The sequence below is a fragment of the Ursus maritimus genome, unplaced genomic scaffold, assembly GCF_017311325.1.
Source record: "Ursus maritimus isolate PB19 unplaced genomic scaffold, ASM1731132v1 scaffold_15, whole genome shotgun sequence".
Lineage (NCBI taxonomy): Eukaryota > Metazoa > Chordata > Mammalia > Carnivora > Ursidae > Ursus > Ursus maritimus.
The window spans coordinates 22,651,162-22,669,356 of NW_024423897.1; positions in this window are offsets into that span (position 1 = coordinate 22,651,162).

Here is an 18,195-nt window from a genome sequence, read left to right on the forward strand (position 1 = left end):
GGATTAACTGCCAAAAGGGTGTAGCAATTCACAACTTCATCAGCATAATTTCCTATTTACATGGTTTTTATTTCTCAGAGCTGGAAGTGTCCTTGGAGAGCATGGAGCCTGGCTCTCTCTTCTCACTGATAAGGAACCGGGCCCAGAGGAGAGGTGGGAATCGGCTTGGTGAGGTCCCAGCCGGTTTGAGGCTGAGGTAGGCCCTGCCCCGCTTCAGACCTCCCTTCCCTCCGGCTGTGTCTTGCCCCACTCTCTCCTCCCCTGTCGGTTCTCCACACTGCCTTTGGCATGACTTCTGTCCCGGGCTTATCAAACCTCCTCGGAGAGGTCAACCACCGACCAGGAGAACAAATCACAGCTTCCTACAGGCATTCATTCAAACTCAGCCCTGTCTGGTCACGCTTCAGATCCAAGTGCAAATAGCACCTCTTCAGTGGCGCCTTCCCTGACTGCCTCGGCTTCTTACCTGAGCGCAGTCGCCTCTGCTCTGCAAGGAGGCCCTCTCCTCCGGCCCGCTCCTTCCAGCAGGAGCCGCATTGCAGAAGGGCCCACCAGGAGGGGGCAGTGCACCACCAAGGAAAGGTCTCCCTAAAGGTCATGGTCACCAGGGTACCGAGGCCGGCCACAGGCCCTTTGGTGTGCCCCCCCCCATCTCCAGTGTGGACGCACTGTGGGAATACAGGGTTCCACCCGGTGGCGTGGCCTGTGGCAGGCCCCCCTCGGTCTGTGCCTCAGTTTGCGTCTCTGTAAATGGAGAGGGTTGGACCAGCTCCGTGTTTCTGAAAGCGTGGTGACGCACAAAGTGACTTAAGGAGATAAATAGATGGACATTTTCAAATGGAAATCATTATGTATTTATTTTAATGTGTATTAGACAAAAAATAACTAGCACATCAAACCTGTTATTTCACAGATATTATTGCTTAGAATGGGGCTAAAGTAGGCATTCAAGTAAAAAAACCAGTGAGTCAATGTAAAAGAAAGTAGCAATTAAATAATAGTACAGGTGGTAAGACGGTGGTGAATGGCTTCCATCGAGAAAACATCGGTCTGCCTTTGATGTTCTAGAATGCTGTGATTTGTGGTGATTCTTACCCTTGGCAAGGATGGGGGCGGGGAGAAAGGTGCTGCCTCCAGGAGCTAGGGCACTGGGCCTTGGAGCAGAGGGGTAGGAATTCAGCAGATGGGCCATGTCCCCACCACCAGACCCTCCTCCACCTGTGGAGGGGTGCAAGTGCCTGCCCCTCCTCCCGCCTTCTTTCTCAGCTTCCCTGCGGTTACTAAGGAGTGGGAGGCTGAGAGGGGCCGCATTCTGGAAGCTCATCTGCTCCCTCATTCTCACCCAGCACCCTGCTTGGCATCAACTATTCAGGGTGATGATTAACAAAGATGCAGGAAGGCACTGGGGGTGGGGAGAGAAAATAAGGCGACGTGGACAGAATTTTCTGACATACGTGAATGTCCAACCTGGAATGACCGTCCGATCCCCAAACTTGCCCGCGCATTGTTGAAATCACCTGGCAATTCAATAGAAATGCAATTCCAGGGCCCCACCTCAGGCAGTTCTGATTACGGAGCCCCGGCAACAACACTTCAAAAATCTCGCCAGTCAACTCTGATGCTTCTAGGTCGAGAACCACCACATTGGACCACACAGTTTCATCAGTGTTCCTGTGTTGAGACCGAGGCTCAGAGAGGTTTGCCGGTAACCCAGAGTCACCCAGCATATCAACAGCAGATGTCCTGACACCCAGCTCGGTGCTTCTCACTGAGCACCCCTTGTTGAGCCTAGTCCGTGGTTAGCAGAGAGAACTCCACCGACAAATGTGGTGGGATTTCTTTGAGCCTCCTTTGCGTCTGGGCTTCTCAAGGACTTTCCACAGAAAAGAACATGCTGTGTGAACAGCCATCTGCTTTAAAGACTGGGGTGGCGAGGGGCGGAGGGGGTGGCGATGGAGGGGGTGGCTGGGAGAAGCAGCCTCGTCTCTGCACTTGCCAGCCTGCACAATCACACGGGATCCTCAAGGAACAGAATTAGGAGCCATGACTAGGGGATAAATTCCAGATGGAATTTTCTAACAGTGATCAGTGACCCGGGAGACCATTGACCTCGGAGCCATTGTCTGGCTCCCTTTTAAAAAAATTAAACATTCGACATATGAAAAATACAGGGACACATATATACAGCTTCTATGTTCCCAGGATCCAGGTTGTGAAATAAAACATCACAAATGAAGTAGCAGCCTCTCAGCCTCTTCCCCTCCCTCCTGCCCAGAGACAGTCACCACCGTGTTCCCTGAGGTTGGCGTGGATCTTTCTGGTACATATTTTTATGTTTATGCTATATATGTATACATCCATAAAACATATAAAGTATTGCGCTGCAGATTTTTAAAGTTTTTGTTAGTGATAGAATATTGCACATAACCTTCTGCAACTTGCTTGTTTCCTTTCAACATTTTGTTTGAAATTTATCTGCATTATGTGCTGAGCTCAGTGCAGACGTTACCACTACCCCAATCCATTTCGTTGTAACTGTGTGCTTCGATTTCTTTATCTATTCTCCCGTTGATGGGCATTCGAGCTCGTTGCAGTTTTTCACGATCTGAGCCTCACTGCCACGAAGGTCCTTGCACAAGTCTCCCGCGTGTGCCTGGGGAGGGGTCGCCGGGTGCGTGAGCTTCTTCCGGTCGGCCCACCATCGCCTGCCTGCATCTGAAGGGCTGGCCGGCTTCTGTCGCTCCCCATCCAGACTCACGCTGGCACTTGTCAGACTTTGGAATTTATGCCGCTCTGATGGGGGCCAAATGCCTCTCATTGGTGTTTTTAATTTGTATGTCTCTGATCAGTGGGGCTGAAACGTTTTCATCATTTGTCTGCTCGCTTGTGTTTCCTCTCCTGTGAATTGCCTTTGTATCTCTGGCCCATGTCTCCAGTGGGCTGTCTGTGTCGTTCTTCCTGATTTGCGGGGCCCGGTGCTGCTACAACCTGCCAGTCGGTGGCCTGTCTTCGCACTTTATTTATGGAGTCTTTTGATGCACAAGGATTTTACATTTTAATATAATTACCGTGGCAATCTCTCCCTCTACAGCCTGGGCTTCTGCAGTACGTGGTTAGCAGAGGCCATTTTGCCCTCATAGCGCCCTCCGTAGGAGGCCTGGTGCTGGACCGGGAAGAGAATGGGCTCCCGAACTGGGCCAGCTTGGACTGAAGCCTTCCTGAGAGAGTTACGAGCGAGATGAACTTGGGAGTAAGTTATTTCACCTCTGGCTGCCAGCTTCCTCCCTCGTGAAACAGGAAATAGGGACAGTCTTGAGCTGCAGGGATGCTGCGAGGCTGGAAGGAGGAGGGCCGTGGCAGAAGGCGGGGAGGACTCACTGACAAGAGTCTCCAGAGAGGCTGTCATCTGAGGCCCATCTAGCATGGAGGTCCCAATGTTATCTGGTCCAAAGGGGTAGATACATTCTCTTCAAATCTGACTACATCTCAGAACGTGGCTAGGTGTCTGGAGGAACCGAATGTGTGGAACCTGGCCTTACCACCCCTCCCTTCCTACTCGGGCCCTGGGTCCTGAGCCCATGTTAGGTGACTCCGGAGGGACGGGCATGGAGTCGCATTCCTGATCTTGCAGGAGAGGTGGGAGTATGCAGCTGACAGCCAATTATCCACGGTAGCAGGCTTGGGAGAGCATCTGATGGCTCCAAGGAAAATATTTGGGGAAAGCAAAGGGCACACATGCCGGTCACTCTCACTCATGTGACCACGTGCCAGCCCACACAAACAGGTCTCTTGAGGCCACAGCAGGGGGGTACCCCATTGCCTCCCAGCAATTCATCCTGGGCACAGCGCCCTGTTAGGGCAGGATCAAGCCTGGGGGGGAGGGAGGGATGGGCAGAGCCCTCTGGGGTGAGCAGTCATTTGGACAAGACCATGGAGCCCAGGGACAGGAAGGCCAAAAGATGCTTACTCTTCACTCTGCTGACCCTAACTCACTCCACCACCCCTCCCACCATCACAGAGAGGTCAGCCTGCTCAAGTGACCAGAGCACTGGGGTGGCGGTCAAGAGTGTTGTTTACAACTAAAACTTATTTCTGGAGTAGGCAATACGCATGCATGATGTGCAAACTAGAAAGGTACAGAAAGGACGTGGAGAAAAGTCTCCCAGCTTCCCACCCTTCTACCCAGCTTCCCAGGAGGAAGCAATGTTATTGGAGGGTCTATACATATATGCATTTATGTAACATCGAGAGTAGCACATTATACACATTTTGGTAAACTTTGCTTATTTTTTTCCCCACCCTATCTTCTCTGTCCCAAATTTAGGACCTAGAATATAACGGGCAGGAGTGAATATTTGAAGAACGGATGGGTTAGTGGATGGGGTGGTGGATAAATGAGTGATCTTCATCCAGGTTGAAGCCTTTCGGATCCTCTATTTTGAGACCCATCCCCGACCTTGGGAGGTTCCCTCTTCCTTTGGCCTGTCACTGCAGGTGGGGAAATTCAGGCCTTCCTGACCCTGGCACAGAGCCATAATGGGGGAACTAAGTGAACCAGGCAGCTGAACAGCTTAATTGTCATTTCCACCAGCAGATGGTTACCAGGGAAACTCAAAGAATGTTAGAACTGGGAGGGGTGAATTTTCAGGCAATGTGGAGGCAGCCCAACAGAATCTCAGATTGGGGGGTGGGGTTCCCCACAAGTTCTTTTAGGCTTTAATTTTTCGGTGTTCATTCCAGTGATAATCTACAACAATTAAAGATAATATTTTTGGATCATCGGGCTGTCTGCCTGATAATGCCGCACGGCCGCGTGACCAGACCGGTGTTTGTACGTACGCTCGCCCTGGCACCGGGATCATCAGTGACCCTCCTGAACAAAGCAGGGTTTTCACAAGGATCGAAATGAGCAGGTTCTTATATTTTGTGTCTGCAAACCCCTAAGGCCCCAGGTCAGTGAGAATTTTTTAAGGTGTGTGTCTGTTTCCCAAGTTTGAGAAACCCAGAGAAGACAAGAGGATTCCAGACGGGGGCTGGGAGCCTGGACAGAGGTCCCATCTCCAGTGCTGAGGGGCTGAGTCACCTGGATTCTCCTGACTCTTTTGCCTTCATTTCTCCACCAATAAATCAGGGATCAAAGAGGCTTCCTCACAGGATATCATGACGGCAAAACGAGGTAGTGAATGTGAAGGTTTGGTCCTTATGAACATGTTCAACTCTCCCATTTCACAAAGGAGGGAAACAGGCCTGAAGAGGCCAAATGACTTTTCCAACATCAGTTCCTGGCAGAGCTGTGCTGGGGGCTCGGGATCCTAACCCAACCTGGCACTTTCCCCCTGCCCTGGGCACCGAGGCCATTGGCTGCAGTGGTGTGCTTTTCATTCCCGAAGTGTCATAATAACATCTCAGGTGCAGCCTGTCACTATTTGGGCAAACACACTATCTTTATTTTTATTTGTTAAAGAGATTAAATTAAGGAAACCAAACAAACAAATGAGCATGTTGAACTTTCCACAGCTATACCTCTCTTCCCGGAGCAAAAACAAATTCTTGCTCAGGCAGAAGGTCAGACAGGAGGCACATGGGGACAGAGCATCCAAGCAAGGGCTGCAAAGCCAGACAATTGCATTTACCACTTTGAGTGGCTGAAGGGCCCCTGAGCCAAGCACGTGGGCTTCATTTCAGCACCCACTCCTCTGGAGGAAGTGGTTTTCAGGGTTGGGGTCACCCGGGGCAGGCTGAGAGCTTCAGAAAGCAAGGACGGTGTCTGGTCAGTGCTGTTTCTCCTGAGCGGAGCTCCGTGCCTCACGTGGTAGGTGCTCAATGACTGTTTAAAGAACAAAGGAATTTGTGAGTAGAGTCACGTTCTTTGTGTTTAAAGACTTGGAGGGGCCTGTCAGAGACATGTCTAACAAGTCCAGGTTCAAAATCAGGCCATCAGGAAGCAAGGGAACTGGGGGGGAGAAATGGGCTTCTGGCCTGGATTTCGGAGACCAGGCAGGAGTAAGGCCGGCCCAGAGGCTGAGGTCAGACACAACAGGCTGATCGACGACTCTGTGGTATCAAGTCTCTGTTTCCTGAGCATCTTCCATATGCCAGATGCTGGGGATCCTGAGCAGAGAAGGTCCTGCACCCCAGAAACCCCTACTCTGTGGCAATGAGCCCATAGTGGTGAAGAAGAATTTGGGCTTGGGAATCAGACAGATGTGACCTCGAACTCCAGCTCTGCAATGGGTGACCTTGGGCAAACCACTTTACTTCTTCTCTGCGTTTCAGCTGCCTTCCCTGGGAAAGGGGATGAAGCATGGTAACGGCCTCCTTGGCTGGGAAATAAGATACCACCCTAACGAATGTAGCACCCGGCACAGAAAGGAGGGCTTAGTGCCCGCCATCCAGCATGACATCTGATGGGGCTTGGGCCCCACTGGAAGCCCGGCCTGTTTCCTTCATCTGCCCAGAGGCCTGGAGCCGCTTCTCTGACCCAACAGAAGGGGGCAGCTCGGATGGGCATCTTCCGTCCACGCACCTCCAGTTATTTATAGCTGATTTGTTATTGTGGCTGTTGCAGTTGCTCTTGGGTCTACTAAGAACACTGCTGCTATGAATAAACTTGGGCATTTCTCTCGGTGCATGAGAACGAGAGTTTCTCTAGGGTGTATATAATAATAACAAACAACCGGAAAGGTGAGGGCGCCGATGGATCAGAATGAATGTTGTGCAGCTGGAACCTGGTCCCGGGGGTATTAGGAGAGGCCAGGTGTTAACCTTAGAGTTGCTGGATCATGGGAAGGTTGTGAGGCCCCCAGGAGAGGAGCTGGAGCAGCCAGCCAGAGCGCGGGGGAGTAGCACGGTGCAGGGGCTGGGTGGAGAGAGACGTGGAGTAGCAGCTATTTACCAACTGGCCTGAAATTAACTCAACATTTTAATAATCAGTGTGGTCTAAAGGGTAAGCACTCACGTATACCTACCTGGGACTATACGTGCCCAGGAGCGGCATTGCCATGTTGTAGGGAAAGTGAATGATCAACTTTATAAGATAATACCAGATGGTTTTCTGAATCACTTATCCCCGCAGACACTCCTGTTAGCAGTATCCATATCCTTGCCAACACTTGGTATTGTCAGGCTCCTTATCTTTTTGCCAATCTTGTGGGCGTAAAATGGTATCTCACAATGGTCTTAATTTGTATTTCTCTGAATTCCCATGAGGTTGAACATCTTTTCATATGTTTTTGGGCCTGGAGCTATTTGCTTAAAGGGTCTGGTCCTCTCACAGCACGGAGAACGTTCCGCTAGCTACTTACCTTGAACAACAGCCGGGTAAGAGCTCTGGGTGGGAAGCCAAGAGACCCGGGTTCCAGCTTCAGCATGGTTATGTCCTCACTCTGTGGCCTTTTGGGTAAGACATTTGCCTTTTGTGAGCCTCAAATTCACCATCAGCCAAGTCGGGGAGAGCCTTGCTCTGCTCACAGGGAGGGCAGCTAAGAGACCAAGTTAGCTCGTGGAAGTAAATGTGCTTTGGGAACTGAAAAGTCCTGTATGAGGCAGAGATTAATACTCGCTCTTTGAAGACAATTTAAGAAGGCTTTGAAGCTCAGAGGGGCAGGAACAGCCAACCAACCTCCCGGAAGCAGAGAGCACCAGCCCCAAGGCCTGAATGAATGTCTCCTTCCTCCCCAACCCCCTCCAGGCCCCTCTCTGTCTACCCCCATCAGGCAGACAAAGAACAAAGTCCATTAACTCCTGACAAAAACATGCCTTAGGCACCCTGAGGGGTTTGGGGACCGAAAACCCAGTGCCCGGGCTGCTCCAATGTGAAGAGAGCCAGCCCCTTGATCCCGATCTTTCCCTGAGAGGCCAGCCATGCGGGCTCTAGGGCCAGCAGGTGCCATAAGCAGAGATGCAGCTACGTGGCAGGGCTAACCCTCAGGTTCATGGCTTTTTCCTCTGTTCCTTCTGGCCTTCCATGCCTTGCCTGTTCAGCATCAGGGTGGTTAGCCTAGATAGGCATTTCTCGAAGCATGTGCTGCAGAGCAACAACTATCAGGGGTGGTAGTTAATGGGGAGGCAGGGATGGGTGAGAGATTCTCTTTCAAATCAAAATGTTAGAAGTTATTTTTGCAGCTCACGTTCGCTGAATATGTCAGGCACTGGGCTAGGCATTTCATAAGCATTATCTCATTGACTTCTTAGAACCATGTTACGAGGCTATGGTTGGCTCTGTTTCACAGGTGAGGAAACTGGGATTTTGCAAGGTTAAGTGACCTACCCAAGGTCTCTCAACTCATATGTGGCAGCACCATGATTCAAACTGACATTTCCAGATCTCCTGTTCTTAACCAGTTTGAATGAACAGGACTTGGTGATTGATCAGATCGTGGAGGTCTGGGGAAGGGGAAAAAATTCATATGCCCTTTCTCGGATTTAGTTCCATGTCATATAGTGTCCTTGTGGCTAGTGGAGAAATGCAATGGGAAAAAAAAGGCGTCACTTTACCCTCCTAGAACTTCAGGCGAGGGGGTAAATTCAGCAGTGTGAAAGCACTTTGAGGTGGGTACGGGAGGCAAGGCTTCCTGGTCTCCTTTAGGTTAAGACGTAAGGGACCATTAAACATGGGAAGAGGGCAGGGTCGGGGCGGGCAAAGGAGCCCCAGGCAGAGGGAATAGTGTTTGCAAAGGCCAGGATCTCAGGGAGGGCACGTAGGCACAGACACAGTGGATCGAAGGGCTGGGGGCACAGGAGATAAGGCCTAGATGTCAGCAGGGGGCAGTCACCCAAGGATTTGACCTCGAGGATTCTAGATTGAGGCTGGGACAAAGGAAGGGGAGACCGTCAAGGAGGCAGTACTGGGGAGGAATGGGGCCATTGGTTGGTGCTGGGAACGTGGGAGGAGGAGAGAGGGAGGGGGCAGAGAGGATGGTGATCATGAGCTTAGCTTCGGCCTCCCCAGTGTTGAGGAGGGTCACCCCTAAGGTCTCTTCCTGCGCTGACCTTCTCAACTTCCCTGGAAGGAAGGAACATCTCCCTGCAGCCCCTCCGTCCCCAAATATTCCCGGCAGGAAGGAGCGGGATCTGTTTTGTCAACGCAGCTTGCAAATAAAGCGTCTCATTCAGGGAGGCAAACAGCTGCTTGACTATTAATAGGCAGGGGCCTCAGCCGCAGCCTGCTGGGAGGGCCTCAGCAAGTAGTTTTGGAAAGGTGAATCAGTTCCTTCTGCCTGTCTGGAGTTTGCACCCTGTGGTGGGACAATTGGCCAGGTGCTTATTTCTCAGAAGGTCACTCACCCTGAGCCTTCCTGGGGCAGCTCGGAAGGGGGCATGGCCCTGCCGGCATGCTGACCCTCCCCCTTCATGCTGGGCCCAGAGCTGGCCAGAGAAGCAGACATCCATGTGGATGGGGGAGTGTCTGGTTGGGGTCTCCACAGCAGCTCTCATGGACAATCAGGCACTCGCTTTTAAGGGGGTCACGGAGACATCAGAGTTGGTCAGTCCAGAAACGAGAGGACCGATGAAAGGAAATGGGGGATACAGAGGGTGGATGTTGAGTCTGGGGTCAGGGAGAACCCACGCAGGGTTATGCGCCAGACCAGGGCTTGAGGGAGACCGAGGTCCAATCCTGAGAGGGTGAGGCCTAAGGAAGGCCACAGGCTCCGGGCTGCCGCCATCTTGGCACCTGAGCTCATTTGTGGCCAGCCAAATCACCCACCCGTACAAGCCTGTGGAGAGGGTGGCTGGGATGGAGCTAATGGAAACCCGACGGGCGCCCTGGGCCACGCCGGGGCCAACTGTTACCGCGCGAGCAGCCCCATGGCGCCTGCCCAAGCGGGTGCGGGCCTCACAGGCTGGCTTTGTTCCCGCCCCCTCAGGTGGCTGCTTCAGGTGGTGGCCACTTCAAAGGAGCCCCATTTAAAGCGGGGCCTTGCCTCAAGTTTCCTAAGGGCCCTGTCCGGGCTAATGAGATCATTAAGAGGCTCCTTGTTAAATGGGTTTAAATAGAGTTTGCCTGTACGGCCTCTGGCTGAGCCTGGTGGCCGTGTGCAGCTTTTTTTTTTTTTTTTTTTTTTTTTTTAATTTTAAGGTATGTGTATCGGTGTCTGCGTACGTACTTAACAATGTGCGGAGGGTGTAGGCTCTGGCCTCAGACTGCTGCGATGGAATCCCGGCCCTGCCGCTTTCTGGTGGTGTGACCTCAGGCCGGTTACCTACTGTTCCTCAATACCTCAGTTTCCCCATCCGGAAAAGAGGACTAATCATTCATTGTACTGCTCAATTGTACCGTAGAACCCTCCAGTGCCCTCAAAAGTGCCCCCAAGTCCGTTAGAGAGGTCAGCCTTCCCTGACCTCGGCCTCGTTCCTCTCACCATGTCCATTTTTCACACTGGCCGCTCTGACCGTGCAGACCAGCCCTCTGGATTTAGCCTTCATGTGAGCTGCTTATCCATCTTGGAACATGCTTGCCCTTCCTCTTCCCTGCCTAGCCTTCCTTCCCCTGTAGGTCTCCGCTGAGGTTCTGTGTGGGGAGAAGTGCCGCTGACGTCTCACGCCGAGTTCGAGTCCGCCTGCTCCCCTGACAGTGCCCACTGTGCCATGGTGGAATGCCAGCGCATCGGCTCTCTTTGCTGGACTGTCAGCTCCGTGAGGGCAGGGGCTCAGTCCTGATCCTGTGTCCCCAAGGCCTATTGTTGCCCATGACGGTTTTGTAAGGAGCCCCTGTCAATTGCAGTTTACCTGAAGGTTGGGGCTGCCTCTGGGTCTCTAGTCATTGGCTGTTCCTTGACATGTCCCCCTGCTCCTTCTCTCTGGCCTTGACTCAGAACCCCACTGCAGCAAAGCCTGTACCAGGAAGAAGGCACAGGGAGGCCCAGACCCAGGTGTCCAGGACAACCTCACCTGGAAGCAGGCTGTCTGTCTTTCTTTCTTCCGAGAGCTCCAACCTCTGGATTAAGCCTCTCAGGGCCCAGCTAGGCCTTTGCCTGAGGATAGTGTGTGGATTTGCAGAGCAGGCCGAATCTTTGTGACTTTTTCCCTCAGAACCCGCCACGACATCATTGTTTGCTCAGTGTCTGGACTGATTGACCGGTATGGCCCTGCGTTCAGTCAGGAGGGTAGGGAGGCCCTCGGGGTGGCGCCCAGCTCAGAGCGGGAGGTCTCCAGGCTGTCTGGCTGACACTGTAGCAGGAGCAAGAACGGGATCTTCCCTAGGGTGGGGGGTGGGGGAAGGGCAATTTTCAAGTCAAAGGGGTAAGGGAAGGGTAGATAAATGAGAGGCGGGGTAAGAAAAGTAAAGTGGGGTGGGACAGTCAGGCCAGAAGCAGTGCCAGCCTAGAGCAGTGAGCCAGGCTGGTGGCCAGGACCAGGCGTGTGAACAGAGTGAACTCATGTTGACGTGTGCCCCTGGCGAGAGCCGGGTGGCTTATTGGGGCCACTCAGGCTCCACACCCATCTTTCCACTAAGACCTGGAGCTCCTCAAGGAGAGGGACTATGTACTCGTCACATCTGGGCCCCCTGGTTTGCGGAATGAATTCCAAATCCTTCTATGGAGTCAGCATTTAACAGAAGCATTCTTTCCCCTGGGTGCTTAAAATGGATGGTACTCCTCCCCTCCTAATAAAAATCGTATCATTTGTTGAGTTCTTACCAGGTACCAGGCACTGTGCTGACGACGTCACACCCATTAGCTCTAAGACTGTCAGGAACCCGGCCTGTGCTGGCTCACCACTGCTTCCCCCAGGCCTACCACAGGCCTGACACAGAGTTGAAGCTCTATACGCATTTGTTGAGTGAACAAATAATCCTGCCTCTATTTGATTTCTCCGGTAAGGAGCTGAGTCTCAAGGAGGCTAAGTGACTGAGGTTAGTTAGCTAGCGGGATGGGGAAGTCTGGATTCGAACTCAGTCTATCTGACTCCAAAGCTCATGGCCTTTGCCACGCTCTGCTGTCCTGGCCCCGAACTTGAAGCTCGCTATAAAAGTATGGTCTGAGAACCAGTGCCATCAGCATTACCTGGGAGCTTGATGGAAATGCAGATTGCCAGGTGCACCCCAGACCTATTGAATTGGAACCTGCATTGCAACAAGAAGCTTAGGAAATTCAGGTAAACAACAAAGCACGAGAAGCCTGTTTTCAGCGGCTGGAACTTCCTCCCTCCTCCCCCGCCAGTCCACCCCCACCTTCACTCAGGGGGTCTGAGCCCTTGGCTGCCAGGCAGCCTCAATCAAACTGCGCTTGGCCATTGGGTCCTTTGTCCTTTGCCACGAGACTGCTGGGTGTAATTATTAGTACTGGCGGCTGGGGCTGTGACTTTCAAAATTAGCACTGAAGGATCAAAAGCATATTTCACTTTAAAAATCTTGCTTGTCCATCAGGTTTCTAGCACCCCCAGGAACATGTTCATGAGAATGGAGGCGGAGTTTTCTAGCTGGTGGTCTTGCTTATGAGCAGGACCGGTTTGGAATGGGTCTCATCCCAACAGGGACCCTCCCGATCCTCGGCCCTCCTCCACGCAATCATAGAGGTTGTGGGTTCTCAGCCCAGGCTCTGTTTATTATGAACAGACAATGTAATCCAATAATTATATTCATAAACAATTCCCCAATGATTTAAGAGGCTCTGCTTGTTTATGTTTTGAAGCTTACGAGTTCGGTCTTTTAAAACAGCTTAAAGAATTGCTTTGTCTAGCAGAAGGAACACAGAGACTGCCTCGTGGCTTATTTTACCTAAGCTTCCCCCTCCCCCTTTTCTCCCTGATCAGCACTCCTGCCCCCAGGTTCTGGGGCCACGGACCTCGTGTGTCCCTAGCCTCTCCTAATAAGTTATGTGGTGCCCTTGTCTAAGAACTCAAGTTAGGCATTTGCTCCAGACTTGCCTGACTTCTGTTTATGGGTTTATCTAAATCAAGAGTTCTTAATCTGAGGTCTGGGAGATGAATCAGGAGACCTGTGACCGCCAGGTAATTGTACATGAAATCTGGTGCATGAAGCCATCCTGACCGGGCACAGTTAGTACTTTTCTCAGATTCTCAGTGGGGTGGGACCCTTCAAAGATCACTAGTCTTGTCTGCCTCTGAGCTTTCAGGCCCCACGTCTGTTTCTTGCCCTGAAGTCAAGTTACTTGGATTCTATCTTGTTTGCAAAACTGTAAGCTCCATGCGAGTCAGGACAGGAGCTGGTGCTATTCCCGGTAGAGGTCCTGCCTTTCAAAGTTGGAGCCCCTCTTGCGAAATGCATTAGCCGTCTCACTCCATCACATGTGAAAGGAGATGAGTGATAATTTCATGTATTTGGTTTCTAGATAATGCTCGAGGTACAGACAACTTCCCAGATCTTTAAGGAAATCTCTGCTCCTCCCCTTGCAGAGAGGTCTGCAGCTCGATCACAGGTAGTAAGGAAGGAAAGAAGCCTTAGATATTATCAAGTCCCACTCCCCCACTTTGCAGATGAGGAGACTAGGCTCCTATGAAGAAAGTGACCTGCCTAAGGTCACACAAAAAGTGCCCGTCTGAGCTGGGGTGAGGAACCAGATCCCATGCCTAGCCCCCAAGCCCTCTCTGCAGCCTCAGCAGCACATGTCCTCAAGAAATGTTTTTGAAATAAACAAATGAACATTGGGTGGGGTAAGGATGACTATAGTTGTCAAGTTTTCTCTAGTTAGTTAAAATAAGTTAATGGGGATCTTGTTCTGTCCCCCCACCCCCACCCCCCTAGATGTGAACAGACTGGGCTGATGCAGGTGTTAGAGCCTAAAGGAAAACACAAAGGGGGGGGGGTCAGGGGGCCTCTCTCTTTGAAGCTTAAGGTTAAGGAGCCCTAGCTTGATTGTATCTGACTCCAACCTCAGTTCTTACTAATAATATTTACCATACTGCTTTTCAGACATACATGCAACCGTTTGCTAATTATTTATTGAGCAGCTTTGGCATTGAGCTCTGTGCTGGGCTGAGGATGTGAGGGCCAGGAAATGCAGGCCCAGCCCCGTCCTCTGATTGCCTGCAGTTTCTATGGTGATGGCTCTAAACCTTCACAGGCCATAGAGCCAGTTGTCCCCGCTCTCCTGACTGCAAGTCTGACAGGTCTTCAATGCGCCAAGGGAGGCTGAGTCGCCGGGATCACATCCTTCTTGCGGTGGGCACCACAGCATCCGCCATTCCCGATGCCAGGACTGGAAGGAACTTGGAGGACATGCAGTTCAATGCTTTATTTCCTACGGAAACTAAGGCCTGGAGCAGCCATGGGACTTACCCAAAGTAACAAGAGAACCAGGGGTCCGGCCAGGACCATCAGCTGGGTCTCAGAGGCTGGTCCTCAGGGGCGGATCAAACAAAGCAGGGAGAGGAGGGCATCCCGGTGGAGGGCAAGAGCAAGGATAGAGGCCGAGGGCTGAGAACGCACATAGGGTGAAGGGAACAGGGAGCGAGATGGCTCTGGCTTTTCATAAATTGCTCTGGAGTCAGACAGACAGAGGCTGCCTTGGATGTGGGGTCAAGGTCACTATCATGGAGAAGTTGTCATGTGGCCAGCTCCAGAAAATGACTCCAGTCTAGGGACCGATGCTGCTCTTAGGCCCCCGGCGGCCTGGCGGGAGGGAAATAGAATTGTTATCAAATTGATGAAGCACTTCTGTGACCAAAACGCTTAGATGTATCGACCCTGTCAATGAGAAAATTACTGCCCACCCTACCCTTCCCTGAAAAATCAGGAGGCTCAAATGATAATTATTACTGTTTTAACTTTAATAGCAACAGCCATTTACTTGAGTGCAAACACATGCTTGAGATAGAGTGTGACCCAATAAGTACTCTGGTGTGAGACAGCCAAGTACCCATCCCCATCTCACAGTGAGGAAGCGCCTGCGCAGAGGAAAAGGGGTTTGCTCAGGGTCCCACACTGGGCCGGCAGTGGGAAGGGGCATTAGCACTTGGGTCTTCCTGCCCAAGGGTCAGTGCCCATCCCGATGCCACCCTAGCTCTGTAACCAGCCCCAAAGAGGGCGAGCATGGCCTTGAACCTGCAGGGGTGTGCTGGGCCACACCAGATTCTTCCCACCGCCCCCACCCTCCCTAACCCTGGGGGTGCGGCAGGCTGTGCCTGCTCTTTCGGACCTGCAGGCAAAGGCATCACCTCAGGCCCAACTGTCACCAGATGGGCACTGAGTCCTGCTGGTGGCTCTGGAGACACTGTCTCCAACACTCTCCAAGTGGGAGGCTTCCAGGGTCACTCTAGCCAGAGGGAGATGAGCAGAGGAAAGCCTCAGGCCTGAATTTCAGAGCCTGGTTTTGCAATAATGCAAAGAGGACCTGGCCCAAAGCTCAGATGAGAAGAAACCAACTGGACAAAGTGTGGACAATTGTCTCTGGACAATGTGTGTGTGGCCTGGAAGGCAAGAACTCTAGGTTCCTTTACCTACGCGTAGTAGAGCGAGGTGATTTGCATGGTGAAGGGACGTACTTGGCAATGAACGTAGGTGGTGTCCAGGGACAGCACCAAACACACCAACACTTAAGGAGAAGGAAATGAAAAGTTCAGTGATATTTTCAGCCCTTCTCACTATACTGTTTTTAATTTGATGCTAACATGTCTTTAATACCTCTCCAAGCCTTGCCAGTGTGTGTGTGTGTCTGTATGTGTGTGTGCGCATGTGTGCTAAAAAAAAGATTTTTTTTAAGAGCAGGCCTTGGGCTCTGAGCCTTTGGCAGGCAACAGTATCTAGTTAGAATTTAATAACATTGTTTTTATTGTATTTATTTTTACTTTTAGGTCCTATTTATGGCAGGTGAGACTGGTTTTCCATTTGCCGTAGTGATATAAAGTTTCCATTTTAAAGACATTTATTTAAGTTAAAAAGAGTCTATTTAAAGAAAAATCCTAAATGAATACTAATACAGGTGGTATGCAGACATAGCCTAGGTGGTAAAGGTGGTGCGGGGACGATAGAAACTTGGGCAGCACTGACATATGCCATCATGGAACAAAAAAGCCATATATTCTCAGAACCAAAGGCCATTGAATTTTAGAAGCCGAAGAGTCTAGATCCCAGAATGTAGACTCTTAGCATCATAAATCCTAAAAAAACAATAAAATATATCAGATACCAGAAAACATAGTCTCTCACAAAATATTAGCATGGTGGGGGGAGAATGCCTTGAAGGTCCAATCCTCTCATTTTGATGGGAGGAAACTGAGGCCCCAAGGGATACAGGGTAGAATGAAGTAACATACGTGGAAGAGCCTGTCACACGTAATGGGTTCTTCAAATATTAGGGATCTTCGAAAAAGCACCCCTCAAAGTCACACAGCTTTCTAGCAAAGAAGTGGGACTGAAATAAACTTTCTTGATTCCTGTCCCTGCATCTTTTGCTTTCCTGCCTGTGAGCCCCACCCCAGAGCTCTGATGAGGTCCTTGAGACTCCTCTGACTCAAGCCCAGCCTCTGCTGGGAGCTAAGGGGCTCTGCACGGGCATGGCCTGCTGGGCCCTCTCCAGAGATGGGAGCAGAGGAAGGGAAGGCAAGGTCATGTTCGGGGGTCCTGAGCAGAGGGAATCATGCAGCGCGGTCGCGTGGCAGGGGCCAGATGACCTCCAAAAGAAAATCCATTTTATGATTCCAATTCAGCTTTTTCTGGGGCCTCAGGTTCTTCCTTCCCTAGTCAGAAACCTAAGCAACGCTTTTCCTGACCCCCAGGGCTTCACACATAATTTCCAGGGTCTTATCTGTGTAGAGGAGGGCTCTATCCCGTGGGGGTGTTGGAGACTCTCAGTGGATCACAGGGCCTTTAGGCAGGGCAAAGTCTTAAGAGCTATCGATGTGATGAAGGGAAAAGAAATCCACCACTCTCTCGGGAAAGACCCTATCCCTCAGCTCCTACGACAGTGACCTTCATTTCTCCATGAACCTGGAATGTATAGGATCTCCATAGCCCAGGGCCAACTGCCCTGAAAACCCACGCTCCAAGGTACGGTGACAGGCTGGGCCAGTGGGGTGGTCAGGTATGCTGCTCTGCTTGGAACTTCTGCGTATTGACCTTTAGAATTGCCCACTAGCCACAGGTGCAAAGCGTGGTCCTGTCGGCACCGTGTAGGGAGAGGGGACCTCTGGCAGGGGTGCAGTGGTGCAGCACTTTCCTTCTGCCCCACAGCCGGGGTGCCCTTTCTCCCAGTGACCAGACCGAAGGGGACTCCTTCAGACTAGTCTCCAAGGCCACCGAGTTGCCCCCTTGTCGTGGACGGTACTTCATCTACCAGGCTCAAATTTTCACACCCACTTCTGAAGTGTGTTCTCTCCCGCTCCCCAGGGGAAATGTTTCATGCAGCTTGTGGGAGGGGAAATACCACGGGCTTCTCTGTAGTTGCCTGGCTGGGGGCCGCAGCAGCCCCCCCTTCCTGAGGGAGCCAGGGTTGGGGGGGTGGCTGGGTGTTCAATGATGCAGATTCCTGAGCGAGTTCCAGGAGACCCTGCCACAGACCCCACCAACACGGCTGACCCTTCCCGGCCCACCACCCTCCAGACCGGCGCCGGAGGAGGAGGGAAAAAAGGACCACTTCTCCTCACAGCCGGCCCTCCAAAGCGTCTAAGCCATTCTCTCCACATTAATCATGGAAAAGCCAGCACGCTGAGCCTGGGAGGGAGAAAGCGCCTTTCTCATCTGTCTGGCTACATGGCTCTCAACTCACGAGTTCAGCCCTGGCTAAGCTCTTGCTCTTGACAGCTGTCCTGACCCATCTCGGCCTCTTCTGCCCACACCCGCAAAGGGTAACAGGATTAAGTCAATTTCACTTTTCTGAGAAAACGCTGCAGAGCCTGTCTTATCCACTGTGCCCTGGAGGCCGGCTCATGGCTCCTTGGCGCCCATCTGCGGGCTCCCCGCCCTCCCTGGCCGTTACCCTGGGCTGGGACTGTTAAGTATTTCCTCATTAAAGCCCTGGCGGCCCAGCTCAGGTCTGTGAGCCAACACCAATAGTTACAACCGCCCCGGAATGTTTGGACAGATTTCTGCAGTTTCGAGTTTATGAAGTTGAAAGGTTTTATAGATGGGGACTATGTTGGTGTTAAGGGAGACCATTTCTCCAGGGGGCCTGAGTTTGCTATCTTAAGATCCCAGCGGCAGGAAGAGGAGGGGACGGGGCCAGGAGGAACCAGGGTGGCCAACCAAGGAGCAAGAATAATGGGCCCAGACTGCAAGGGGTCTGGGGAATTAGGGAC